The sequence below is a fragment of the Lutjanus erythropterus genome, chromosome 4 (genome assembly GCF_056507025.1).
Source record: "Lutjanus erythropterus isolate fLutEry1 chromosome 4, fLutEry1.hap2, whole genome shotgun sequence".
Lineage (NCBI taxonomy): Eukaryota > Metazoa > Chordata > Actinopteri > Lutjaniformes > Lutjanidae > Lutjanus > Lutjanus erythropterus.
In genome coordinates this window covers 19387296-19414839 of record NC_139320.1, presented here as the reverse complement: position 1 = coordinate 19414839, position 27544 = coordinate 19387296, and the positions used below count along the sequence as shown (strand labels likewise).

Here is a 27544-nt window from a genome sequence, read left to right as displayed (position 1 = left end):
TTTAGTGGCACCTAGTGGTGAGCTCACTCTCTCCCTCCAAGCGTGTAGGAGAACCTATATGGGCGCAAAACTTGCACAAAACATGAAAGGTTGACCATGGAAGATTCAATGGTAGATGTAAATATCTCACTGTTACGTAACGAAGAAAAACAATGATTCCTATTTCATGTGATTTTTACACTCACAACAGCATCATTTTGAATATTTCTGTCATGTATGCCAATAAATCCCCATAAATCTTACACACTGGACTTTTAAGGCTCTAAAATTTGAGTGTTTCAGTGCCAGTGACTCTGAGTTCTGGAATCCAGGCTGGAAAAGGTCAGACACTAATAAATCTGTCGTCAAATAATTTATCTCTCCTCTCTCTGTCTAATTAGCAAATAGCAGTGTGCAAAACATTCAGGTAGCACTTTCCCATTTTTAGCCGGCACTGACCGTGACTTCTACCAGTTAAACAAAACGGCCTCACACAGGCAGGTCAAACCATGTTGGCTTGATAGCTGAGTCAGTCATATCAATACTTCTAAGCTTATGACCTTAATAATATTGAACCAGGACTTTCAGTATTTAGATTAAGTAGCTAGGGATAAGGTGTGGTGAATTTATAATGGATGCCTTTCTTTTTAAATACATCAATAACAGTGATACAGTTACAACCCCTGTGATGCTCACTAAAGTGCTTAGACCAGCAGATGTGAATGATACTATGAAAGGACAAACTAGGTACAAGAAAGTGATAAATATTTCAAGCGGCATGGGCTTGTTGTCTTTCCACAGTGACTACTGCCTTTGTGATAACAGCAGCTCATAAACATTCATCAGAGGAAGGTGACTAAAACTGCGAGCCTGAAGTGTGTCATCACCTCCAAAGTTACCCTCCAAAGTGCCTGGTGGCACTAGCTGCTGCTCTTACCATTCTGCACGCGTGATGCCTCGAACCAAACATCAAAGATCAAAGCTGCCAAGTGCAAACAGCAGTCACCCACCTACTAGCCAAGAGTAAAAATTACCCTCCCCCCTTGACTATATCTCTGGGAGCAATTGAACCCATGCTGAAGCTGAAAATGACCCTAGTAGGTTGAGCGGCGGCTATGAAGATGAAAGGCATCTTGTGAAAGGTTGTGGTTGCTTCACTTTGGTAGTGAGTGCACTATTAGTGTAATGGTACTCAAAACATCAACACCGGCCTGTCATATCGGCCACTCCAAGGGTAAAGGACTATGGGGATGCAGTGAAGTGCACAGCAGCTATGAGGCAACTTTGTGAACAGTTTTGATTCACAATTTCAGTGAGGTGGCCTGAATATTTTGATCATTAAAAGCATTAGATATTTCCTTTGAACAGGATTTGCTCTTGTTGCTATTTGCAGCAATGTCTCTATGTAGTGCTGCGTTCCGGCAGGACAAAACCAGGAGCTATTATCTATTTATACCCCAGAGACCAAGTGAGGTTCAGGCTGGTTCACCCTGCAGCACCTTCAGGCTGCCGATGTTATTCCTGTACAGCTCTGCAGCTCCGGCTCAGGCTGGAAATTCTTCACAGGGATCAGTGTATTCCAGAAACTGTGTGGGTGGCGGTGGTGGTGGATGTGTGTGTGTGTGTGTGTGTGTGTGTGTGTGTGTGTGAGCATATGTGTGGCAGGGGGAAGAGAGGTAATATTATAGGGGGATTGCCTGTAAAGCCACAACCTTCTCCTGTCCTCTGTCTCTGTCAGAAGTTCTCCCTGAGGGGGATCAGCAGGTAGCATCGAGGGGAGGCTGTTCAGAAGTATTTGCCGAGCTCCTAGAGGATGAGGGCTGCTCTTAACTCCCACTGCAATGCAAAGAAAAGTCCATCTGAACAAGTAATTTAATCTTTAACCTGGCAGTGTGAAAATGAAGCTAGCAGTGGAGTGAGAAAAGGCTAGTTTTATTAATTTAAAACATATTGTACTGCAATGCAGCCAATTTACAGCGAAATATGTTTGAATCAAAGATGACAAGAGAAGCAAATTAAAATTACTCCACCCCATGTCTCATTTTTAGAAGAAAAATATTTTTAATGTTCATTGTAGCTGTCATTTATTATCATGGCCAGAGTTCAGGGCTGCATTTTTTAAATGAACACACAGTGGGTAATATATTATAGGCTGATTTCAGACTCATATTTTAAATTTTGAATACTTTTCAGAAATAAATATATCAAAGATGAGGTATTTCACACTGGAATCCTATTCCTAGCATTTTGAAAAGGCTTTGAGACCATTTTAAGTTCAAATGATACAGAAAATATAGCCAGACAGTTAGTGTCCAAGGTCATGATTGCAAAATAAACCACAGCAGGGTGCATTATCCCACTTACATAATCACTGAAAAAAGGACTGAAAAAAATCAATAATTTGTCACAAAATACTGATTTAAAAATGATTTTCTAGGTTGTCTAGAATCTGTGATCAAAACTGCATTCATAATGGTCTGTTATTCATAGCAGCAGTCTGTTCAGAACTAACAGACCATAGAAATGACAGGTCTTAAATATTCACCAAAGCTGAGTAATGTATTTATTTAATTTTCTGAAGGTTGGGTGGTGTTTTGGGGTAGTTGGACCACTGTCCCCAGTATATCTTAAATCCCAGCAATGGCCCAGCCAGTTGTCCAGTGCTTTGCAGTGTTATAGTCAGCATGGCCTGATATGTACCACTGTGGCCAAAGCTGGGCAGGTTTAATAACTCTGGCTCTAAGCCAGAACATGGAGGGGTTTTGGCACCGTCAGAGCCACATGAATCGATACAGCTCAACAGTTTGACTGGTCGCAGGGCTGAGCCTCTGCAGTGAGGCCTGATATTGTCAAAGAAATGGCTGCCAGTGGAGCAATTCATTGGCATTTAGTATATTTATGTGTTATATCAGTGGGACTATTACTACTCAGACGGTTGGGTGTTGAATCTGTTGGAATCTAGTCTGGACTGTGTTGAAATTTTGGCATGTTTTCATTTTTAAATGCAAATAAGAGATGGCAACAAAGGAAGATGTGATGGAAGAATAACAGCAGGGACTAACACTAGAAATATGTGGGGCACTCAGTATCTTCGCCAATTTTATGTGGGGCATCTCAATTTTTAAATTCTTTTCTCTGGATGTGTGTAATGAGTGAATTTCCCCATTTATTTTAAAAGAATCAATGAAATAGAAGTGGACAACAGGATCTCTTGAAGCCACAGTGACTGGTCTTTTTGTATTTTGGTATTATTGTAGATGCCAGCAGGTTCTAAACAGAGTCACCTGGTCTTAATCTCAATGGTAACATGTGGTCCAACAGGGGAGGGTTAGGATATTGACAGCACTGCGAGGTAAATAAATAGTTCTTTTGATTTAACCTGTGCCAAGCTTTTCTAACACGCCATCGGTCCCAGCTGCCGTGAATCACCATGGTAACCGATGGTCAGGCTGAGCTCAGCAGAGTACAGTTTTGGTCTTGAGAAAACCATAAACAAGAGGACAAACAAAGGCTGCTCTCCAAAGCAGTGATGAGAAAACGCAGCGCGGTATTGACACCAGCCTGTGTATTGTCACCAGTATGCAAATGATCCTGCTTGTGTGAAGCCTCTGCTCTATCCATCATCCACATCTCATGCTATTTCATCGTGTCAGCGCACACAGTGCGCAATTAAATTGTGTACTTCACAGAATGTCTGAGGGCGTTGGGAGATTATTGCTGTAAAATCTTTCAAATAAATCACCTTGTAGATAATTACATCATGTCATTGCTATTAAGCCTCTGACATTTCCTTTATTCTTTAATGTGAGTCTAATGAAAGGCTAACATTAAATTCAACGTGCTTCTACCCAGCTGATAATCGACTAAATGGGTAATTATGATTTAACTGGATGGCTGTGAGTTCTCGGGGCGCAGGGGTGACCTGCACGCTTGATGATTGTTCTTGTAAAAGGACATCCTGTGCTCTGCGGCTTGGCCTTCATTGAGCTGTCAGGAGCTGTGGAGGATGCAGCGCTGTCAGCCTGCCTGCCCACCTCCACCATCCATGGATCGATCATGCCGCCGCCTCCTAGAGAAACCCAACCACCACAGCTCCTCCAATTACTGCTGATGGGCCACATCTTTCTATCAGAATAGGCGTCAGAGCCATACGGCACCTTTCAGAGCTGGGGACGGAAAGAGAGAGAAAGGACAGAGGGCAAGCTCGCAGTGGAAAAGAAGAGTAAGAATGTGGTGACAAGCGTGTGCAGCTAGTGAAACCTTCCATGTTGAACTTTGCCAAGACGGATGCCGAACTTAGACCCGCCTGTGCATTATTAATATTGACCACTTACACAAGAATAAAGAAGCATTTACTCACCAACTGACACGCCTGAATTAATCATAGAGCCATACTCAAAGGCACGATGAATTCTCTTTCATGACAAACCTGGCAATTTTCACTGAAACGACAGATGTCTTCAGAATGAAAAAGGCCACCAGGTCTGTCATTATCTCTGGCATTATCCAATGCACCATCAAACATTCAGCAGAGGACGGCCTTTGGTTGTTGTTTTTTTTTTGTTTTTTTTTGCACAGCGGGGTATTTTCCACTCACCAAAATTATTCCACAGCGGTGATAATACATACCTTAAAAAATAAGAATTGAAAGAATGGAAGATAATTTGCATATTTTTCAGAACAGCACAAGTTCTGGCAGTGATTTTTGAGGAGATGCGAGGAGGCCATGGCTACCCATTTACATATATTATGGCAATACCTATCATTAGACAACTTTTTGAAATCAGTTTTTTCTACTGTGAATAATGTTGACTTGGTAAGAGACCTGATAGCAATTCTAGGAATGAAACTGGTTGTAATTCACAGTAGGGAAAAGATGTATTTTAACAACTATTAGTAAAAGTGGCAATGGCAGCAATTACAATAAGATGGCTAGGGGAATGTTTATCTATGTAAGGTGAATCAATATATAATTGCATTTCTAAAAAAATCAGGGCATTGTGTAAAATGTAAATAAAAACAGAATGCAATGATTTGCAAAACCCTTTTTTTTTTTTTTACCTATGTTCAAGTGAATACAGTATAAAGGTAAGATATTTAATATTCAAACTGATTAACTTCTTTTTTTGCAATACATATAGTCAATTCTTTCTCATTCTTTCTTGATGTGCGACTTCAGGTTCTCAACAGTCTGGAGTCTCTGTTGTATTTTATGCTTCATAATACACATAATGAGGGGTCAAAGGTCACAGGCATTCAGTGATGGCTTTGGGCCTTGCCCCTGCAGGGATTTCTCTGGGTTTTCTGAATCTTTTAATGATATTATGGTTTCTAGATGGTAAAAAAAAATCTAAATTCCTTGCAGTTTTGAAACATTGTTCTTAAACTGTTGGACTATTTGCCCACGCAGATTTTCCACAAAGTTAATCAGTTCAACCATGAAATATATTTTCTTTCTACTGCATACAGTTGAATACAAGTCAAATCATTGCAGTCTGTTTTTATTTACATTTTACACAACATTCCAGCTATTTTGGAGTTGGAATTATATAACCCATATTTAATTGTATTATATGTTTATTTTATTTATGTTGCGTATCTTCAGTGTTGTTACTACTATTTCAACCTATGTGAAAATATTTTTTGTTGTAAAATGGGATCTGAGAAATAACCAAAATAAAATTAAGTTTCACAAAGAAAGAAGAATACCAATATTCTGACCATCTAAGGCAGCAAAGAAATATATAAAATTCAGTTATTATAGTGAATTCTGCAGAAGCATAAGAGTGTGTTTCTCTCCTCCTGTACTGCAGTCTTTCCTCTCTTGCCTTGGGCAAGTCAGCCTGTATGTCTACTGTACTATACATACTGTATATTGTAGTGGGTCCATATACTTTAATGATGAGAGTGTGTATGTGTGTGTGTGTTGTTTTTTCTTTAATACTGATGCACTGTGCATGGCTCCCGGTGGGTCTGTCAAAGCAGAATTGTCCCTGCAGGGCTCTTGCAGTTTCTTCTCCCATCTTAGATTATGAAAAATATCAAAAACCATGCAGCAGCTAGTTCCTATACAAACATAACTCACAATCAAAACTGCAGTTATAGTTTTACAATTAATTGTGTTGATTTTATTTCATTAACAAGTTGGATTTCTTCCTGCAAGACAGCTGAAGAGCATGAGGACTCATCATTTCCTGATGATGCATCCAGCATGTGTGAAAATGAGCGCAGCTCCATCTCTATTCTGATGGAATACATTAGCAAGTTTAAAGTCAATCAATATCAACACCACCCCGTCTGGTCTCTCTCTCTTGCTGCTCCCTCCATCCAGTTCTCCATCTTCATGTTTTGTCCTCCATCCGTCACTGTCAGATGCACAGACTGCCATGGTTGTAGTGGTCAGCCTGAGCCAGCTGCACAGTATGAGCCTGTCTGAAAATGTGCTCCCACGCGCATACATTTGTGTTTGTGTGTGTGTGTGTGTGTGTGTGTGTGTGTGTGTGTGTGTGTGTGTGTGTGTGTGTGTGTGTGTGTGTGTGTGTAAGTGTCTGGTCATAGAGCAGAACATGACAGAACGGTGGTTGAACAGTGTTAGAGTCGTGGTCAGTCTGGGGTTTGTGCTGTGACTCCACTGAGTTTCTGAGTACATTGCAGATTTTATTAACACATGAAATGCATCACTCTGTTGCTGGGTAAAAATCTTACATCTCCAGAATGTAAAAGGATCAGGAACAAGAGCAGTTTTTCAGTTCAACTTCTTAATTGTTATTATTTGCAGCTTTTCTTTGTCTTTTATGAGTCTGTGGGTTTTAGTCTGTTGGTTGGACAGAAGAAGCAATTTGACATTTTGACATTTTGAGCTGCAGCCCTATTGTATTGTAAATATTGTATCTGGACATGAAAAAAAGAGTTGCAATAATGCCAGATCACCATTGTAAACTGTATTATTCGTTTTACTTTAAGGAGTAGACTGTTAAAGAAAATATATTTGTATAGTCCTATACTGGATTTCACACAGAGCTATTACTAAATTTACAGTTAAGTACTGGTTGGTTGTTTTGGCAACATGAGCTGTTGGTAACAGTAAGTTTAGTTTAGTCTTGGGACAGCAAAGGAAACTATTGTAGTTTTAATATAGACGTCTTGCAATAATTGGCCTTTTTCCATCATTCTCTGAACGACCGTTGTCAGGATTTTTTGCTGCACATGGCATGAGTCTATGAACAGCAGGGCACAGTGACAAGGAGTCGGTGACCTGGCTGAGAAGTTGAAGGTGTGCAGTCTGTTGCCTGCTGCTCTCCATCTAACAGCTCACTGTGGCTGCTCCTGACTCTTCCATTACTGCCTGCAATATTTCGAACTGATTCACTGTCAAAAAAACCCCCAACAAAACGGCCATTGTCTTGTTTTGTGGACACATTTCTTTAATGAACAACAGCTTTCACGCTCACTGACAAACACGTTTCATTTACCGTGACTGCTTCATAATTAAATTAAACTTTTCAGTTCCCTAGTTAAATGCTTTTAATGCAAAGCTGCAGCAGTAGGAAATGTGCAGTTTGTATTGTAGCATTTTTTGCAAGAATGCCTCCACAGATGACCATTTCATCGTACAGAAAATATGTACCACCATAGTGGGCTGTAGGCTCAGTCACCATTGCATTACCATATTTGGCAATAGATACTTACTTCCAGAAATTAAAATTAAAATCCTCGTGGTTACTTTAAGTACTATAAAAGAATGAGTCCACTTCTTTTCATGGTTTAATTTTTTTGGACGGTGAAATAGCACTGTATGAAGAAGCCATTTAGAGCTGCCACTGAATATAATATTCCCTCTGGGAACAAATAAATTCAGTGTCCACTTCTTTCCTTTCAAAGTCTGAATCAGGTTTGCAGATTTGGATATTTGTTTTAAACCAGAGAGGTAGGGGGCTAACAACAGTGCCAGCCCATCACAGTCTAGGCTCATGAATAATGTTGATAGTCTGTAAATGAGCCCCAAACAGCCTGTTTCATTGTACAGTGAGCAGATATGCAGGCATGGAGGCTTCAGAGTATCTGACCAAATTAATCAAATGTATAAAACATTTAAAAGAATTTAATAGCATCAGTCTATCTTGAAAACTATCACTATCCTTTGCTCTCACCGTATCACACTTCCTATCAGCAGCCAATTTATATTCAGTGTAGTAACCATAGCTACGCATGGCACAAAAGACACATTTTGGGTTAGTGCCTGGTTTTATCTCTGAGCTTTTAACCCCCAATGAGCAGAGGCACAGCTTGAGATCCTCGGCCTCCTTTGGTAGCTCCACAGTCTAAGCTGATGATTACTGCTGTTTGAGTTTTTTCCATCAGTGTCCCTCGGCACTGCGGCGACCTGCTGGGCAACTCTGTGTCCTTAAAATATTTCTAAAACACACTTTCTGTAACAGTAATAGTTTCCTTGACTTAAAGTGTGGTCTGTTGGCATCATACTCTGTGCTGTGTTCTGGTTTGCTGTTATATGACAATAGCAGCAGAATGCATTGTGTGATGAAGGAGGAGGAGGAGGAGGAGGAGGAGGGTGTGATTGTCTGCATGTGATAGTAAATCAACTCTTTTGTCCTCAAGTCTCAGAGTTATGACCTTCTAACATGGCGTTACTGTCCTGTGAAAATAACAATTCCAAATTTAGTGATTTTGATTTTTTCAATAAAACTGAAGGAAGGAGCGCTCCAGTCATATTTTTTAAGGCAAACAAACAATTTACAAAGCCACTGGATGATCTGAAAAATGCATTGCTGCAAAGCTCAAAATATAGATATTTTGCTTTTTAAGCTCCTGAAAACTCGACATTTTGGAAATAAGTGTTTTTCATTGTGTTAACACGTAATAAATGCTTCAATGTTTAAGATATATTGTCTTATAGTTTCTTTGAATATAAGTTACACACATTTAAGATGCATGAAGTTGTCAGGTGATGTCTAATTATTATTAAAATATCATATTAAATCCTTCTAAATTTCAATATGGAGCATGTGTAATTACAGTACTGGTAAAACAAAGAATCTACTTTAAATATATTGCAATTCTAATCGAGAATGAGAAAATATGTTAACCAGGGAAGTTTAATTGTGCACATGTAGCACACTCAACTGTGTTTACTAATTTTCATTTAAAGGCATATTATGCAACATTTTCCTAAATGTATTAGGTCATTTAAACATAATCCCTCTAAATCTTCGCTCATGACCCACTAGTATGGCAGTGTCTGTATGTGAACAGACCTTGCCCTCTGCCTGGATTTACTTTTTCTCATGTTTAGCTCTACTCAGGACGTGTCTGGGCTTCAGCCTGTTTGGCAGCGGCGTGTTTCCCCCAGCCAAAACGGCGCGCAGGTCGTAACTCTATAAAAACGTGGCGACCGACACTTACATCACTTTCTCCATCTCTTTCATCTGCTGAGAGCTGCACAAAGAGTTTTACACACATAGAAACACAGGTGGAACAGACTGAGTATTGCTTCCAGTGTATTCACACCAAATCAGGCGTCGTGCAGAGGAGTGGGCGTGTTTATTTGCGCTTTAGAATATAAGTGCTGTGAAACAATCAAAAAATAATGTCTTATTTCTCTGAGTCACTGCTTAGTTCTCCTTGTTGGTGATCACTTTCCTAATTCACACTCTATCTATCTCACCCTGTCTCTCTTTGTTTTTTTTTAACTGGGAGGAAAGGCCAACTTTGAATTGTGCTTTTACTGTGTTGCAGATTCTATGTTTAATGTCACTTAAATATAAAGTACCTATGTCTAGAATGCATTACATTATTCTAAAATAATATTTCACTAGACATACATGTGTAGTGAGTGTGTATGTTGTAAGGATTAATTCAAATTCAGTGGTGCTCATCTCCGATTTTATTCAATCTGTCTTTATGTCTACAGTATGCAAAAGGAAACCAGCTGTTTGCTTTGCAGAGATTTCTGGCAAAAGGTGTTTCAGCTTCCAGAATTGCTGTGAAATGCATGATACACATCATAATGAGATACTAAAAAAAACATTAGGACAGTGCTTGCATGGGAATCTACAGTTTGAGTGGTGAGCTGACCCTGCAGCTTGTTTTTTTTTTCCCTCACTTAGCTCTGCATCCTTGTTCCCAGCTTTCCTCTTTTGTTGTTGTATTTTGGCACCACAGAGCATGTTTTAAATCCTGGGGCTCAAGTGGAGTATATGCGAGTCAGCTGGATCTACAGAAGGGGCATTCCCCATGGTTTTGAGATAATTACTTTCTTCCCTTATGACAACCCTATTGAATTTAGATTAGGCCAATAACAAACGTGCGACACCGCGTGCCCTCTGCATTGCAACTTGTCAATAGGCTGTTAATGTGCCCGACCCTCGTCTCATTTTTCTTCGCATGGCATCAGCTGGTCCCCCTCTACAACCACAGCGGCTGCCCACGGGCGAGTGCAACCAACACTGTGGCAGATGAGGCTGACAGAGGAAGTCTCATCAATAATGGAGAGCAGTAGCTGGGGGAGTCGTGCAGAGGAATTGTGGTGGAGTGAGTGAGAAGTGCAGCTGGTGTGTTTGTCTCATTTCTTCCAAATGGTCGTTTTGAAATGGCCCCCAGAGGGTATGCATAAGAGGAGGGAAGCTATTAATAGCTGATAGGCTGAATAAGTTGGGAAATTGCTGTTTAGATTTGTGCCAAGGCATTATTTTAGCATTTATGGACATTTTCGTTCACTGTCCTATCATCCTTTTCCCCAGTAAGGTGGACAAAAATAATTATGTTATTAATTAATAACGCAGGAATATATATATATATATATAGATATACTTTTTTTAAGAACCAGAGTGTAAGATTTAGTGACGTCTTGTGGTGAGTTTGCAGATTGACAACACTTCCTTTCGTTTTCTGCTTCCAAGCACGGAAAACCTATGATGGCTGCGAAACTTGCACAACATGCGAAAGGCTGTATCTACAGTATAACCAGTGTTTAGTTTGTTCATTCTTGTCTTCCCTTTGGTTTCTGGTTTCACTTTCTGTCTTTGTCTTTTCCCCTCATTTTTTAATCACAGCTTTGATTGTTGTCACCTGCCACTGATTAATTTCTGTCTGTATTAGTCTTGTCTGTTGTTGTCCTCTGTGTCAAGAATCCCAGGCCTTTCTGTGTTTTACTGGGTTTTTAAGACGACAACATAATGATTCTAATTTAATGATTTTAATTTTTTTTTTTTAAATACCATGTAGGTGGTTGTACTCTGTGACAAAGATGTGAAACACCCAAATAACTATCCAGCAGAAGTCAGCTAGATGGGTGTAGTCCTAAAAGGCACACCCTATAAAGGCAAAAACAAAAATCTCATCAATTTCCTGTCTGTCAGGCAGCATGTAACTGTACCTCATCATCAGAGTCCTCAGAGGAATAGACACACGCAATGATTATCCCTCCTGACAGCTGTCCAGATGCAAACAGAAATCCCGTCACCAAGGCGGCACTGAGAACGGCTCAGTGGCTGTTGTAGTATGGCAGTATCTCCTCCCAGCTGCCATCCTGCTCATTCCCTTTCTTCAATGCTCCTCATTGTATTAGGAAGAGGAGGCCCATTCTTACTCACACATCTCTCGCGCTCTTGTTCCCCCAGGGGCCGGCCCTGAGGACGTGAAACTGCTGGGAGAGTTTGGATGTCACCGGTGACACAGCATTGGACCACCCTCAACTGCACACATCTCCACTCTCCAGACGGCACCAATTAGGGCAGGCAGGAGAAGAAGAGTTGTGGCAGTATCCAACGACACCGACGTGAGGAGGAAAGGAATACACTGGAGGAGGGGCCTGTGCCTGCTGCAGACGGGCAGAGGACTGCTGCTGGTGAGTGTCCCATTGTTCTCATTGTTGTGGTGGTACACGTGTCCATACAAGTAACCAGAACAATGCAACCCACTTCCATGCGTTTAAGGTTAACAAGTTCGTAACAAGAAAGTGAATGCAAGGTATATATTTCTTTGTTAGGAGCCACATATTCCTATCCAGAGATGTTTTTCAAAATACGAGCATTGTAACGGTCTGGTGCACAGACAGCCAGGCTGACCTTGACAGTCTTGCTTTGTTCTCTCTTTTCGCTGTCACTTATATGCCACATGAACAAATATATGGCTATTTCATTTATTTCTTTTCTTCCATGAGGCAGCTAAATTTAAAACTATCTGAGCTTCAAGGGATGTGGTTAAAAGGTAAAGGTAAAAAGGAGGATGCAGGTGATATACCTCCACCCACTATCTTTCTTACTGTCTGCCTCGCTCTATCACAGCCGTCTTCTTGCTCTCTGTCCAATAGATGTTCCATTTTCACCAGGAAATCCAGTAGAGGAATTAGGTGGACGACAGAGGCAAAATGATCTGACAGATCCACTTACCTCTGTTGTCTACGATCCCCCTGGCCTCTGATATTATTAGAGGTGGATATATATGTAGGCATAGCGCACGGGTGCACGGGGGAGAACGTTGGGAGGTGAGGATGATGGGGAGGGGGGAGGTGTGAGAGCTCAAGAGCCAACAAGAAACCCGAGGAAATAATCTTAAGGTGTGGAGGCAGAAAATGATGAGATAGTGAGGTAGGGGGGAAAGAAAGAGGGAGAGAGTTTTGGCTATTAAATTGCTTGTAGGCTCCGCTGTCTCCTCACTACCAAAGAAAATATCATGGTTTCTCAATGGCGAGATAAAGGTTCAGTAAGATGAATCCAAACCTTATACTCTCATATTGCCTTTTGCCCGTTGCAGACAAACACAGCTGAAATAAGACAGGTTAGCACACAGATCTATAAGACTTACATAAACCACTGTGCCCTGGGATCACACCACCGCACCGGTCGATAGCAGTGCTTCACACTGCACCAAATATTAAACTCCCATGCCTGATATTTAGGTAGACGTTTATTCGAGAAACAGATGTCCATTATTCTCTCTTCTCAGTATAAGAGTGAAATAATAGTGATGCATGTTTTAAAGACATTCATGGTTCCCAGAGGATGAATCATAATGACTATAGTGACTGACTTTTTATCTGATGCAGGAGTCTTTTCCAGATCAAGGATATAGAGCAGGGACCCAGCAGTTCCCACCCATACTACCTGGCATAAAACCCTGTTTTTATATAGGAATATAACTAATCAGAAAAAATAACACTTGAACAAACATCAGTTTAATAAGAACTACTTAAAATGACAGAAACCATCATTCAGAAAAATTTATTTGATGTGCTATCTATTAACATTGGGAGACAGGTTTTATCACCTATACTGCAGCCTGCCACTAGGAAGTGATCAAGATGCTTGCCTTTCCTAATAATATGTTGGATTAATGTTAATGTGTATTTTCAGACATTTTTATGGTTATAATAAAAACATAGGTGCCTCAGATCCCCAGAAATGTTATCAGCCTCAGGTGCACTTTATGTTTAGTTTAGTTAGTGAATGTTAGCATGCTTAAGTTCTCATTTCAAACGTTTACTTTGGCTGAACATCACCATTTTACCACACTTTCTACTTTGTGTTTTTTGTTCTTCTGGTCTTTATGTCATTGTTCTTCTGGTCATTGGCTATCTAATCACCTGTGTGTTTTGGAAGGAGGCAGAAGTGCTTGTGTCAGTCAGTCCAAAAAGCAGAGTAATCAGAAAGGGTGGACTAATTAACAGTAATGCCTTACAGCGTAATGCAATCCAATACAACAGTTGTGCAACAAATCCTACCATTTTGAAGCTTTTAATTTGTATTTAAGCTTTATTAGACCTTATTTTTGTTGAGAATGAGGTAATGATTCAACTCTGTGGTTGTGTTTACGGATGCAGTTTGTGATGTTGTTTTATTGGGCCTCCCTATATCATCATCTGTATAATACTGCTACACACGGCAGCCTCACTTTAGCTGGCTGCCAGGCAAACCGTGTGTTCATGTGTGACTTCAACATGTGAGAAAAGGCACGATTCCATAATATCTTCGTGATCATAGGTTTATTTACAGTCCCTCCACCAAGTTTGATGCAAATAGCATATGCTATGTAATAATTTAGATAGCACCCTCAACCCCTTTAATTGGTGTGAGCAGAATTAGCACCGACTAATCAACATAGCAGCCTCTCATCATTGATTTATAGACGACCATGATTGCTGCCAGGGTGAAATTAACTCTTTCACTCTGCAGGGAAATGTTGAAAGATGCCTGGCTGAAACACACCCCCTCACACACACACACACACACACACACACACACACACACACACACACACACACACACACACATACTGATACATATATGCAGATGAGACTTGTCTGTTCCTTCTGGCTGTCTCTGTAGAACTGTCACACATGCTGCGTCTTGGAGCACCAGGAGACCGGGGTTGACTTGAATTAAACTGAGAGGATGTCCTTTCCAGATCTGCAGAGGGCCACAGAGACACATCCGCCCCCAGAGAGAGGCAGTCAAAAAGACAGAGGGAGAGAGGGAGAGGGGGAGAGAAAGAGCTGAATGGAGGACAAGAGAAAAAAGAAGGGAGGATGGAGATGGGGTGGAGAGGAGGAGGAAGTTTATTTTAAAAAAAGAAGCAGAGAGCAACTGTATGTATAAGAGACAGAGGGATGGAACATGAGGTGGAGAAAGAGGAGGACATCAGAATAAAAAGGAGGCAGGGATGATAAAATTGTGTGTGTTGGGTGAGTATGTGTGTGTGCATGTGTGTGATAGAGTTTGACAGACCTGATATTATTCCTCTTTTTTCTCTGTTCTGGCTAAAATCATCTGTCATCAAGTTAAACACATGCATCCAAAGTGATTTAACCTGCATGTTAAAAATGCAGGTTAAATATTTATTTGACTTTATCAGATGAGTAAGGTGATTTTCTGTTTGCTGTTGGATACAGAGACAAAATTAGACACATAAAATATCATTTATGCAACTAGGGGCCTCTCACATGAAAACAATAACAAAAGACATAGTTTGATGACATTATGAAGTAACATGGGATCCTGGGAGTTGTTGTCCTCATTGTTAAACAGCCACCATAGACATCTGACATGACTCAGCCAGTTATCATGTTCACAGACGAGGTATTAAAGTCTTATTCGCATTGTGTTTAGTACATTCACTGACTTTCTTCCTCACTCTCTGACATATTCAGTGTTTTCTTGGAAGTTATAGCAACTAGTGACTGGTAGGAAATGCAGCGTTACCTTAAATAAATTATGTATTTCTCTTGGTTTAAACTTGTTGGAAATATTGGGTATAATGTAAAAATACAACTCAAGAAACTACACAACATAGCCTTAGCTTTTCTATACATGTGGAAATGTTACATCAGCTTTAAGTAAATAAATGAGACATTGTGAAATAAATAATCATATGAATGAATAAAGGCCTAAATATATGGAGTGATCATGAAATAAAACAACATAAGTGGCAACTATTTTGATAATCGATTCATTAAGTCATTTAATGATTGCAGCTATTCAAGTGTCAATTTTTTTCTTTCATTTTTCTCTATTTTTTATGTTTTATAAACCAAACAGTGAAATGATTATTGGAGAAAACAATCAACAGAATCATCAATCCTGAAAGTAATAATTAGTTACAGCCCTACTGGAATTGATCATTGTTATGCTGAAAGGAAACCGTATGAGCTTTAAAAACCTATTTATTTATTTGGATGTGTCACAATTTTATAATTTGTATTTTGCTTGTATTTATTGATATTATTCTTTTTCATTGCATCATTTTTTAAACACTTTTGTGTACAGATATTGTAGACATGTATAATCAATGTGGCTTTTGAGAGCGCTCACTTTTTTGATGTCTGATATCTGATAATGATATATGAACATTTGCAGCTGATTACAAAAGAGAGAAATTAGTAATGATTTGATGCACAGCCTGAGTGGGACTAATACAGTTTCTTTTTTCTGATCTTTGAGTAAGGTGAGTGGAATGTATGTAATTGTGCCACCAGGTTTCAATGGTGACGGCAAGAATAATATGCATACTGGTATATTTATTACTGTAAAGTGAATTAGTGATGAATCACCCTCATGCATGAACCATACATCAGCCTAATGTAATGCATGATCCATGATCATTAAAATACAGAAACGTAGAAATGCATGGCAAAAATAGCACATTCTCAATAATTTAGAGAAAATTTCACAAATCGGGTTTCAGGGGAGGCCATGTCTTTTTTAAGAGGAGCCAAGCTGTGCCTTGCTCCCCTGTAGTTCACACCCTGCTCAAATCCCTGACAGTGTTTAAAGGTATAATCAGTAGGATTTTTTCAAGCTCTCTGTAAATGAAGCAGATAGATAGTTGACCGCTGAGTCTCATTCATCGGATGTCAAATACTGTCGTGAGCGCAGCAAAACAATGAGAAAATACAGGCAGAGGGCGGGATCTCTGCAGATACAGACACCACCACACACTTCTAGTGGGTTAATTTAATCAAAGAGTCTGTATACGATTCCTAACAGACCGCACAATTTCAGTGCCTGCTCATGTACTAATGAGCTTTGCCTAGCAGTTTGAAAGCATGAGGATTCTGGTAATAAACATTACTGTACAGTCAGCAGTTACAGGTAATGCAGCACCAGCTGCATGTAGACGAGAGAACATTCAGATGTTGAATGACACTGTGTGTACTTAATGTGTTAATCTACCTCAGTGTTTATCACAGCTGCAGCATTCACACTAATCTCCTGAACAGTGGTACACTATACCAGCGTCTAAAGAGCTAAGCATACACAGAATACTGCAGCCTATGTTTAGAATAGATTACAGTAATGTATATCCTGACCTGAGGCTGCAGAGCAGATTTAGAACAGGCCATCATTTTCTATATCTCACCTCCAGGCATTGTTATTAACAGTAAGTGCATTTCCCATTCTGTTCTAGCGTCCTGCGTCTCTCCCTTGCCCTGGATGATAAACACGCTAGAGACCAAGGTTTTTGTAGAACAAGAAATTGGAACATAAATTATTTAGCGAGAACGCGCCTTCCCAAAAAAGGCATCCATTGTATTTTCTTCTCTTGACTGCAAACTAGGCAACACTTGAGCTTCCTGCCAAGATTTCAGCTCAGTGATAGGGCGAGCTTTTTACTCTTAATACAGGAAAGACATTGCTCATCACTGTCGCTCCACCAAATCTACTGTGAGCTCATCGCTGTGTTTCTTTTGCACTTTGTTGCACAAGCTCTTTGTTCTGTAATGACACAAACCTGCTATGCTGAAATTCCACAGGCGACGTTTTCTCATTTCAATTTCAGGGCATTAGCTGCTAAATCATTCTCAGATTAATAATGAAATTCCAAGCATGACACACAATCATTGTATGTGATTACTTACACAAGGGGGAAATGAGCAGTTCAAAGATAATAACACTCACATTTGGTGGTTTTTGGAAGTGCTTAATATCAATATTTATTTGGGTTTTCCACCTACACTACAATTACATTTGTCCCCTGGGCAGTTTTCTCTCGCATTAATTCTTACAAGACAAGTGAGCATACAAATGACTGACCTAAAAATTTGTGGTGAAAAAGAAGCTGCCATGGAAATACTTTGTGAATGAGTTTTTGTGCTTTTTAGTTTACCTGTTTTTTCCACCAGTCATTTCTAAATGGTTTTTAAACCATGGCAGACCCTTGAACTTGCAATTAAAGGAGCACTATGTAGCAGTCGCGCGTGCAAAAATTAGTATAGCCATCCAAATACTGAGTGATACAGGCTGTATACTGAATAGGTTGAAAACCTATGTAATATACGATCTATGGTTGAGGCTGGCTGTTCCCCTCCGACCCTCTTTTGCCCAGATTCAAGGAAGCTCAGGCAGGCTGCAGGAACACTGCAGGAGTGCAAGATGAGTACAACATTGTAAATTGACAACAACAAGCAACGACGAGTCCTACACTGTAAGTTGATCAGCTGTTTCTAATTGTTAACTGTAAAGTATAGCCTGTTATCTTGAGATCAAAAGCACACTGTTACAAAAATACACACTCTGGACTAAAGTGAGAGTTACATGGCTGCCTGTCTTACTGCATTTATTTTATAATTTATTGCTTTAAATATATATATTCACATTTCTCCTTTAAGCCTTCAAAACTTCAAACTGCCAACATTTGACAGAAATTCATGATTTCTTTAAAAACATGCAAAACAGAAAATGTGTACAAAAACACTGTAAGTATTATTTGTACCCACAGCTTGGAAAAGCTCTGAATAGGGATGTAAAATGTAGAGAATGTGTGCAAGGACACAGATTCCTCAGACATGGATAATGTCACACTGTAAGGTTAGAAGGAGTAAAAAGTGTTGTGCCATGATGCAATTGTTTGCAATTTCATTGTTATCATGAGAAATGTCTCTTAACGTTTCCCTCTTGAACAGTGAATTATTCAGTGCACAGCAACCTGGTTTTAGAGAATAAACCATTCACAGAGGCACAGTTATGCATTTCTATGGCACAAACACAGAGCAGAATGCCAAAAAACAAGTATTTTTAGCCAACAAAAGGCCAAAATGAGCACAGCAGATCATTGAAAGTTCAGCAGTTGAACAACTCTGTTCCACCTAAACCAACATGACCCAAATAAGTGATTCAGTTTTCCAGACATTTTGGGATTTATCCACGAGCCAGCTGGCTGCAGCGCTGTATGGTACCTGCACACAGTGAGCTCCTGCAAGATTAGATAACTAGGACTGCTCTGAGACTCACTAAAGTCCTGGGGAGTTGAGAAAGTTGGTGTTGAGTTGTCTGATGAAACCCACACACATAGTGACAACATGCAGCTATATGTGTGCACAGAAAAACACCAGCACAAAAACCAACACATCCACTTGCACGCACACACAAACCAGGAGGTCCCGAAGGCTTTTGAAGAACTTAAATCACCCAGAAGCCTATCAGACCACATCAGCGTGTGTGAGTGTGTATGTGTGTGTCATTAGAGGGCCCTAGCACCAGTTAACGGGACAACAGTCTTAACAAAAGCACAGCCCCCTCAGGTGTGCACCATCTCCGTAGGGAAGTGAAGAGGGATATGCCAACATTGTCTGGCCCTGCAGCTATACAGCCCCAACAAACCCCTCTGAGGCAGTCTTGTTGCTCTATTTTCTAACCCAGCATATGGCCACTGTGTATGATATTTACTGTTTGGGAGAAGTAACAAGGTGTTTTTTATTCCATATGTTCAGAGCTTTGTGTAGTGATATTTCTGTTTAAGTGTCACCGGGCTAGATTTAATGAAAAACAGTGGACCTGGTAGGTGGTAGTTGCATCAATTAGCAAAATGCTGCAAAGTAGAAAATTGGAGACAACAAACGGTTGGCCCTTCCAATGGTCGGGAATAATATTGTGTATATTTTGTGTCGTGAGTTCTTCACGTTCAGATGTTTATGTTCAGAGACTTTTCAAAATTTTATTTTGTAGTAAAGCTGTTTCTGCTTCCTGTCACTCTGCTCATTCTCTGCTATGTTGTTTCTGCCATCATCACCGTGCAGACAGTCCAGTTCATGCTGCAAAATAGATGGATTCTCTCTCTGTATTTCATGATGTTACACTGTCTTGTTGATGTTAAGTGTTATTGTACCGATGTAATGTGAGTAAAAACCTGTCTCAGTTATTACCCTGTTATGATATTAGCTTCACCAAGTGATAAGTTAACCAGCTAGCCCAGTTATATTACTGTGAACACAGTTAAAGTATTTGGTGCAGCAGATGTTAAGTATTCGCACAGTCACACAGAAGGTATGCTGATCTCATTTTACAGTCCTTAAATGTTGCTATCAGTATCAATTTGAAGATCTGCAGTAAAGAGTTGACATCCAACTGATGACTGTTCTCTGTCTGGACCCCTGTAGTGGTCAAACCCTCACCCCTCCAAAGCCTTCATCTTAAAGGAAACACTGATGACAACAAATCATTCAGTATGAACACTTGACTCCTTTTACTCTAAAACTTGGTTATAGTCAGGGTTGCTTTGGTTACAAGCAACCAAGGTTGACTGAAACAAAAAAATCCTGTGCCAGTTTCACAAAGAGATTTTAGATGGGTCTGTAGCAGGCGCAGCATTATGGATGGGCTTAACAGGCGTGGGCCCACCCATTTGTACAACTGACCCACCTTAAATGACTGGGACATATACTTTCTTAACTTTTATTTTTAATTATTAAAAATCAGCATTTTAATACAACCTTGAGACAAAAAAAGTTTCCATTTGAAAAAAAGACAACGTTTATTCAGCTATTATCACATGTGAGGTCTGGACCAATCACAACGGGCCATTATTCGTCGCCCCAGACATGTTACGCTCGCCCACACACGTCACACCATGGCGGTTGTTCAGCAGAAAATGATGACTGGTGTATTGAGGAAAACATATCATTGTCTTATTTTATACCTGCAAAAGCATTTCTCATTGAAACTACAACTTCTAGAAAAAGTAGACAATACAGGAGATAGAGATATATATTTCTGGCTGACTTGATTGTCCTCAGATTACCTTCACAGCACAGACAGTTCAGTTTATGAATGAATAGCGCAGTGCACCGCGCTCTCTCCTGTTAAAAGTCATTGTAGCTCACCCACTTACCACACTTGTTTCTCCCTCCACTTGTAATCAATGTAAAGAGTAATCCAGCCAGATCAAGCGAAAATGCATCAAAAGGAATTAAAATGTCAGTTTTCTTAGTGAATTGATGTATTGATCTGCTTGATCCATAGCGAATATGTAGAATAAGGAGATATCCTGTGCCACTTGAAATAAACACAAACTGCCACGGTGAAATAATAAGCTATCTCGGCACTGAAACTGTTTTTAAAAAGATTTTAAAAGTGTCATAATAAACTGGAAGCCCTCCCTCCACCCTCCACAGAATGATACCAGTCATTTTTGTTATAGTGAGACTACCAGTTAGAAACAGTGTTAACTTTTATAATTAAAAAGTCCACCCAAAGTTACTGAGGCCCACCGAAATCCTGGTGCCGTGCCTGGTCTGAAGTGTTAGTTCAGCCTTAATGTTGTCCTGAAATTAGTATAATTCAAGTTAGGCAGTTTCGCAAAAGTAAAGTCTGACTTGATTAAGGCCTAAAAAGTTTGCCACTCTTAGTTAGTATCTGATCACTAACATTAAGTAAGTGATATGATATAAGTGATGTCATATGAGTAAGTCATATAGATGCATTAGTATTAAACTGAGACTGTTTCATAACCAGGTAAAAGCTCCTTATAGTATGTTTAAGACTCCACGGCATGAATTCGTATGATTATTATATTATATTTTTTTGAGAGCTTGGAGGTCCCTGATAGCATAATAAAAACACGGACTATGGTCATAATTATGCATCCACTGTTTAAGTATGATATTGGCTGAACAAAACTGGTCTAGCTGCACAATGTTGCCCTTAGGCAATGAACAAAAAAAGACAGTTTTAGTGTCTAAATGACAACAAAATAAGTCTTTAACCAATCAAACATAGTTTTTAACATACTCATACACATGCATATATGTTTTATATGAAGTTATTTCAATTTACACATGTTATTGATCTTACCAATCATGGCACTATGAACAATGTAGCTTTGCTTCTTGAAAGGACTGCTCCACTCTGGGCCGAAAGGCCTTATCCACTTCAGACCTTCATTTTTTGGATACTGACATGTCATGTGACATTATATATAGTTTCTTTTTTTTTTTTTCTTTTTTTTTTTTTGTTTTGTTTGTTTGTTAGTTAAATAAAAGGATGGTGTGAGGGCCAAAAAGTTAGTTCTTTGCCTGAGGGCAACACTATGTCATAGTGGGTTAAGACAATCAAAGACTAGACAGGTTTTTGTAAGGGATGAATTTAGACATCTGAAGCCACAGTTAAAGTCTGTCTTGGTGAAACCAGACCCTGGTCTCTGGCCTCTCAAAGTTCGATATTAATGACACCCCTGTTGCTTTCCTGGTGAGGACAGCCTCAGGTAGGAATGGGATTCATGGGTTCACGTCAATGTCTCAGTTGAGGGGAGATCTCTTCAATCATCAGCCAACGTAAGAGAACACTGACGGTACAAAGAAAATGTCTGATGATCCAGACAACCAGTAGAACAAAAAATGTTGGCAGGATTTGAGATGCTAAAATCACAGTAACATAGATGCTTTATTTGTATTCCAGGGAGCAGTGAACATGTCCACCAGATGTAGTGCCTCTGGGCCAATCAGAAACACCTTGTATCGGCCTGCAATCGTAGTGAACCCCCTGCTGGGACCAATCAGTGTAATTTTGAAAAATTTCCAGAAACCCGCTGCTGAGATGCATCATTATTATCTAGTTTTGTCAAATTCATATTTCAGTGTCTACAGACTGTGTGTGGCTGCACAAGCAAAGCAACAAACAAAGAAATGAATATATGAAGATTATACTTGTTCTCTGATTTTATCATAGAACACAATCATAACAGAAAGGGTGATAATGAACAGCAACATTTGAATTTCCTGAACTTGCCAAGCATGGCAAAATAAAATGACACACACACATACAGACAAACACACTCTCACACACAAACACACACAGGCAGTAGAACTGAAGTAGTATGCAGAAGGAAGCAGTTTGAAGCTGCCTCCTCCAGTAGGATTGAATGCAGCTATGTGTTGCATGTTTGCGTTCTCAGTTCTGCCTCGACTCAGAGCTGCACAAAAAAATCTATGTGTCAGTCTGAATTGGACTATGATGCTAATCAATAGCAAGCCAGTGAATGTCCTCGCCAGTGCTCAACCAGACGTTATTTCATAATGTAACAGCATTAGACAGCGAGGGTGTCATTCCCCTGACCACTGGCACTTCTAAACACGACTCATGACTAATTGAGCATGAATAAAGCAGGGAAAGCATACTCAAAATCACATTAAAGGTCTGTTCTGAAAAATGTTCCAAAGAGAATGATCATGCTTTTTGTTGAAAAGCTGTTGCCACAATGCTGGCTTTGTTCTTAGGATGATTTATCACATTTTTCCTCCTTTGAAAACAAATTCATCATAAGAATAATAAAACGTTGTTATTAAAACTAACAGCACCTGAAGAGGAAACATCAGAGTTTTGTTCGCATTCACAATATCAGTAAAAAACACAGTGTTCAGTATTTTGCGTGCAAATGAGTAAAGAAATCGACTGGATGATCACCAATGCAAACTGAACTTGAATTACCATCTCAAAGTTGTATTCCTCTGTCAAGTTGCCATTTACATCCATGTTTGTCTGAATATTCAGACTCATATAATGGTGAATACTTTGAAGGAATTTATGAAAGGCATTAAGTATGTTTTTAACTGTACTGATGTGTGATTCCAGTGAATAATTTCCACTGAAAAACATACTGTCTTCATTAAGAGAATATTTATGGTCAAAAACAGACTTTGGCCTTTGACCACCAAAGTTCATCCTTGAGTGAAAATAGACATTTGTACCAAATTTGAATACATTTCCTCTAAGCGTTCCTGAGATATCATGTTCATGAGAATGGAACTGACATAAGGTCACAGTGACCAAGTTAGAAGATATTGTCATTAGGCATTCTTGAAATATCGCGTTCACAAGAAAGGAACAGACATACATACTGTACTGGATTGTGCTGTTAAATGGAAAATTTCCAAATACTGCCAAGATTACTATGAGGCACGTCAGTTTAGTAAACATTTGATGTTATTACATGATCACTGTTAGATGAATGGGCGTGTTGAGCCAATTACCTTTCCTCTTGTATTATTATCCATGCATCTAGAAATCCTTGTGCTACATTAAAGGTCAAAGGGCCAGAGGGGTCAGTCAAACTTCAGGAGTACACTCATCAAACTCATGATGACGTGTCGCCTCCAAGGGGTCATGCAAATATGTCAGTTTCGTTCATTTCCAACAAAGAAATCTGCTTACGATCTGCTTTTCAGTACATTGGGAGTGATTAATGTTTTGTGAAAGAACAAGGCTTTACTTAAGGCTGGAAATATGGTAATTATGATGATCTGCAGGCAGATTGAGATGTTATTCAAATGCAATACGCAAGCATTGGCATCTGATCTCAAGCAATGAAAGCCAGTGACCGTGAAAACTGTATTATTGTGCTTCAACATGGGAAGCTGTTGGAGGATTCAGTGTGCAGTGATATGGGTCTTTAAACTGGAGGAAATGGCCTTTGATTTGTTCAATCAGCTGACTTTAAGCGGCGTAATAAGGCACCAGTTAAGAACAGAGTGACTGAATACAGCTCTGATAACACCTGATTGTAGCTCAGTCTCATCCATAACCTCCCCACTAACTTTGTTATTACCCAGCCCTCCCTTCCTGTGGACTTTACAGTTGGATGGCCTAATTGGAGCCATTTCCACATATAATGTGGCAGCCCCGAGGGGACTCATTATAGATACTGGGCTGACCCACCTCAGCTATTCTTCAGCCACCCCCTCATCAGGGTCCTGTGGTTCAATCCAGTGACAAATCCAGTAGGGTTTCCTTCAGCCTAAAGGCTATTGATCACCCTGAGGAGGAAGGAAAGTCACGCTGGCTTTGGTGTGTGACTGTGTTTGTGTGTATGTGTCACTATGGGCACAGAACCCTGCACTGCAGAAATGACTCACCTCTCATGCGTCAGAACTAAACTAAAGGGAACATTATAATGGCTGTTGCACTTGTCGATGAAATATAACTACATATAGGACAAACCTTTCTTGCAACAGCCATTTTGACATGAAATAGTAGAATAAACACAGAGGTTACCAATGATACTGGGTGCTGCTATGGTGCACGTCTGCTCATTGGAAAGGCTCTGCTACACTGAATGGAATGAGACCTTAACAACATTAACATTGCATATTTCCTCCTTCATGTCAATATGGCTGCAGGGTAAAGGGTCTATTGGAAAAAGTTTTTTGTTACCAAAAGTTAGATAAAAAGATCGATAATACTCTAATGTCTGCCTAGGAAATATACAGTTAGTAGCCAATTAGCTTAGCTTAGCTTTGTTTGGCTCTGTTCAAAGGAAGCAAAATCTGCTTGCCACCTCAAAAGCTCACAAATTTACATTTTACAATTTCAGTACAAAAACCAAAGTGTAAATTTTGCTCTTAAAAGGGTTATCTGCAGAACAATGTCTTGGCCAAGCAAAATGACTTCCAGGAGTCTGTTGGCTGTCTGGCATCCTTATGACAAGGTAAAACTCCAAGAAGTAAATGCACTCTGCCAAGAAATAGACAAGCACATAACCCCTGTAAAACCACAACTTGTCCTTTCTACACTTCAGTTCAGATACAGATTAAACAAACAAAGATATAACATGTTAATTAGTGAGATTTGGAGGTGCCGGTATTGTTTTGTTTGGACAGATTCAGACTAGTTGTTTCACCTTGTTTCAGTCCTTCTAAGCCAGCATTTTCCAAGTTTTTGGTTTGGCACCCAAAATGGGTTTCAGACCAGTTTCTATTGTGTCACCAATTGTCAGATTAAAAGGCATACCACATTTTCTCAACTAATAACAGGCAGTGTGGAATGAGAGACAGAAAGCAACTGGCAGGAGGTTCCCTGGTAGATCAGTTGGTAGAACATGCACCCCATGTACTGAGGCTGTACTATCCAAATAAAGACATAAAAGGCCTAAAAAAATACTTTTAAAAAAGGAATGAAAGCAGCTGTCAGGAACATCAAGCCTTTTACATTAAACACATTATAAGAACATTAAAACAGCAAAACACAGCTGGAATGTAACAGACACCTAACTAATTGGTAAAACTATAAACCAGCACAAAGATGACTGATGCATAACGTACTGAACAAAACATTTACCAAAGATTATAAATTAATTTGCATTTTGCAACATAAAACTGCTAAATTAAGAGACTGCTCAGTTCAGGCATGATGGGAAATGTAATACAATATTTCAGTATGAAGCTTCATTTTTATTGCCTTGTTAAAGTTACTGCATCACAGTGCAAATACAAACGCAAAACTGTCATTTCAAATTAAAAGCCCTCTAGAGTTTCAGTATGAGGTGGTGACAAACCTAACATTACAGTCAGTGTTATGTGCCACACTGTGTGTATGTGTTGCTGAGCTCTCCTGTGCCCAGGTACTGCACCTCCCCGCTGTGCAGCTGTAGTGATTGGCAGCAGTCAATCAGTAATCAGGGCCTGGTGCCCAAAAGCAGGGAGGCTGCAGCAGAACAGGCCAGTGGGCCGTTCGGCAGACAGAGGTCTGCATGTCTGCAGTCTAGTTATGCAGATGCAGGCTAGGCTGCTCGCAGTGTTTTGTGTCATGTGCTTTGCTGGCTCTCCCTGCTAGAAAAGTCACTTGTGTTTGTGTGTTCTGTGTCTTGCTAACCTGTACGGTTAGCGAGGACACTCATAAGGTGTCTCATGTGCTTTGTAAGCTTCAGCCAGCTTGCAAAGTCATTTGTTGTCTATGTCTCTGTGATGTTGCTAGCCACTCTGGCAAATCAAAAGATTTGAGTATATGTTACTTTTAAAGGTCCCCCAGCAACATCTTTTTTTGTTGTTGTTGTTTGTTTTTTCTTTTCAACATAGACAAGCTTAGCACTTAGCATATCAAAGTACAGGAAACAGGAAAGGTGCGAGTTGACTGAGGTACAAGCTTGCTAAACTATCATTGGGGCATACAGCAAAAAAAGGATGCGAGAAAGGAAGGGTCGATTGGCTGCTGGCGAAGGCTTTATATTTACTATTTGGACATGAGAATGGTATCTTCTTATCAAAAACACAACATGTCAAACTTAACAGCAGCATTCTGACCATGTTAGCATCCCGTAGCCTTGTGTACTCTTGTCCAATAATAACATGTCTGGCTTGGTCTGGTAATGAAGGTGTTTAAAGTTACATTTGCGATTTGGTTTTGAAGTTCTCTCCCTCGTTATTATCACACAGTGCAAATATGTCTTCACAGATGCTTGCACAGCATCCATGTAGCTGAAAACACTCATGGATTTGGTGACAGCATTGCCTGTGAAGACATGCCGTCAGTCACCGCCGTGCTCTTTATCTCAGCAAAGTCATTGCTCTGTTGAGTCAGTGACACCTCTGTAATGTAGCATCCGCAGACACACAGTCGCTGTGTCAACACTGTTCTGTCGGTGTCATCTTTCTGTGCCCCTGGGTGCTCTTTGGATGCGACTGTGCATAGCAGCATGCAAGCAAAGTAGAAGGACAAATAATAATAGTAAGTGATAAGCAATGATTTGAAAGGCCAGCAAAGAGCAGATTATGAAGGCTCGGGTTGAAATGTCAAAGGTGCCTTGTTTTTACATCGAGCTGGAAACTGCGCTGACTTGCTACTTCATTAGGCCTGCATTCAACATCATCACTTATTTGACATTTTACCAGAGATCTTTAAATGTCAGTGCTTTTATTCAAGAAATGCCATTTGTGTGAAAGTTCTGCATATGTGCTGTGCAGCTTTTAATGTGAAATAATAATGTGGCTTGACTAGCATGTTAAGACTGCTGACAAGGATCATTTTCATATAGAATACAATGGCATTAGTGAGGCCATATTAAAGAA

The 27544-nt window shown here is 39.9% G+C and overlaps 1 protein-coding gene across 2 annotated transcripts in view; it reads left to right on the top strand.

Annotated features, from left to right (window-relative positions):
- Positions 1–27544, top strand: part of LOC146328301 (galactosylgalactosylxylosylprotein 3-beta-glucuronosyltransferase 1) — a 108240-nt gene that overhangs the window by 41922 nt on the left and 38774 nt on the right. For both annotated transcript variants that reach the window (XM_084717226.1, XM_084717228.1), the window contains exon 2: positions 11616–11842. The gene's annotated coding sequence lies outside the window, so the exon portion shown is untranslated. The remainder of the gene's footprint in view (positions 1–11615; positions 11843–27544) is intronic.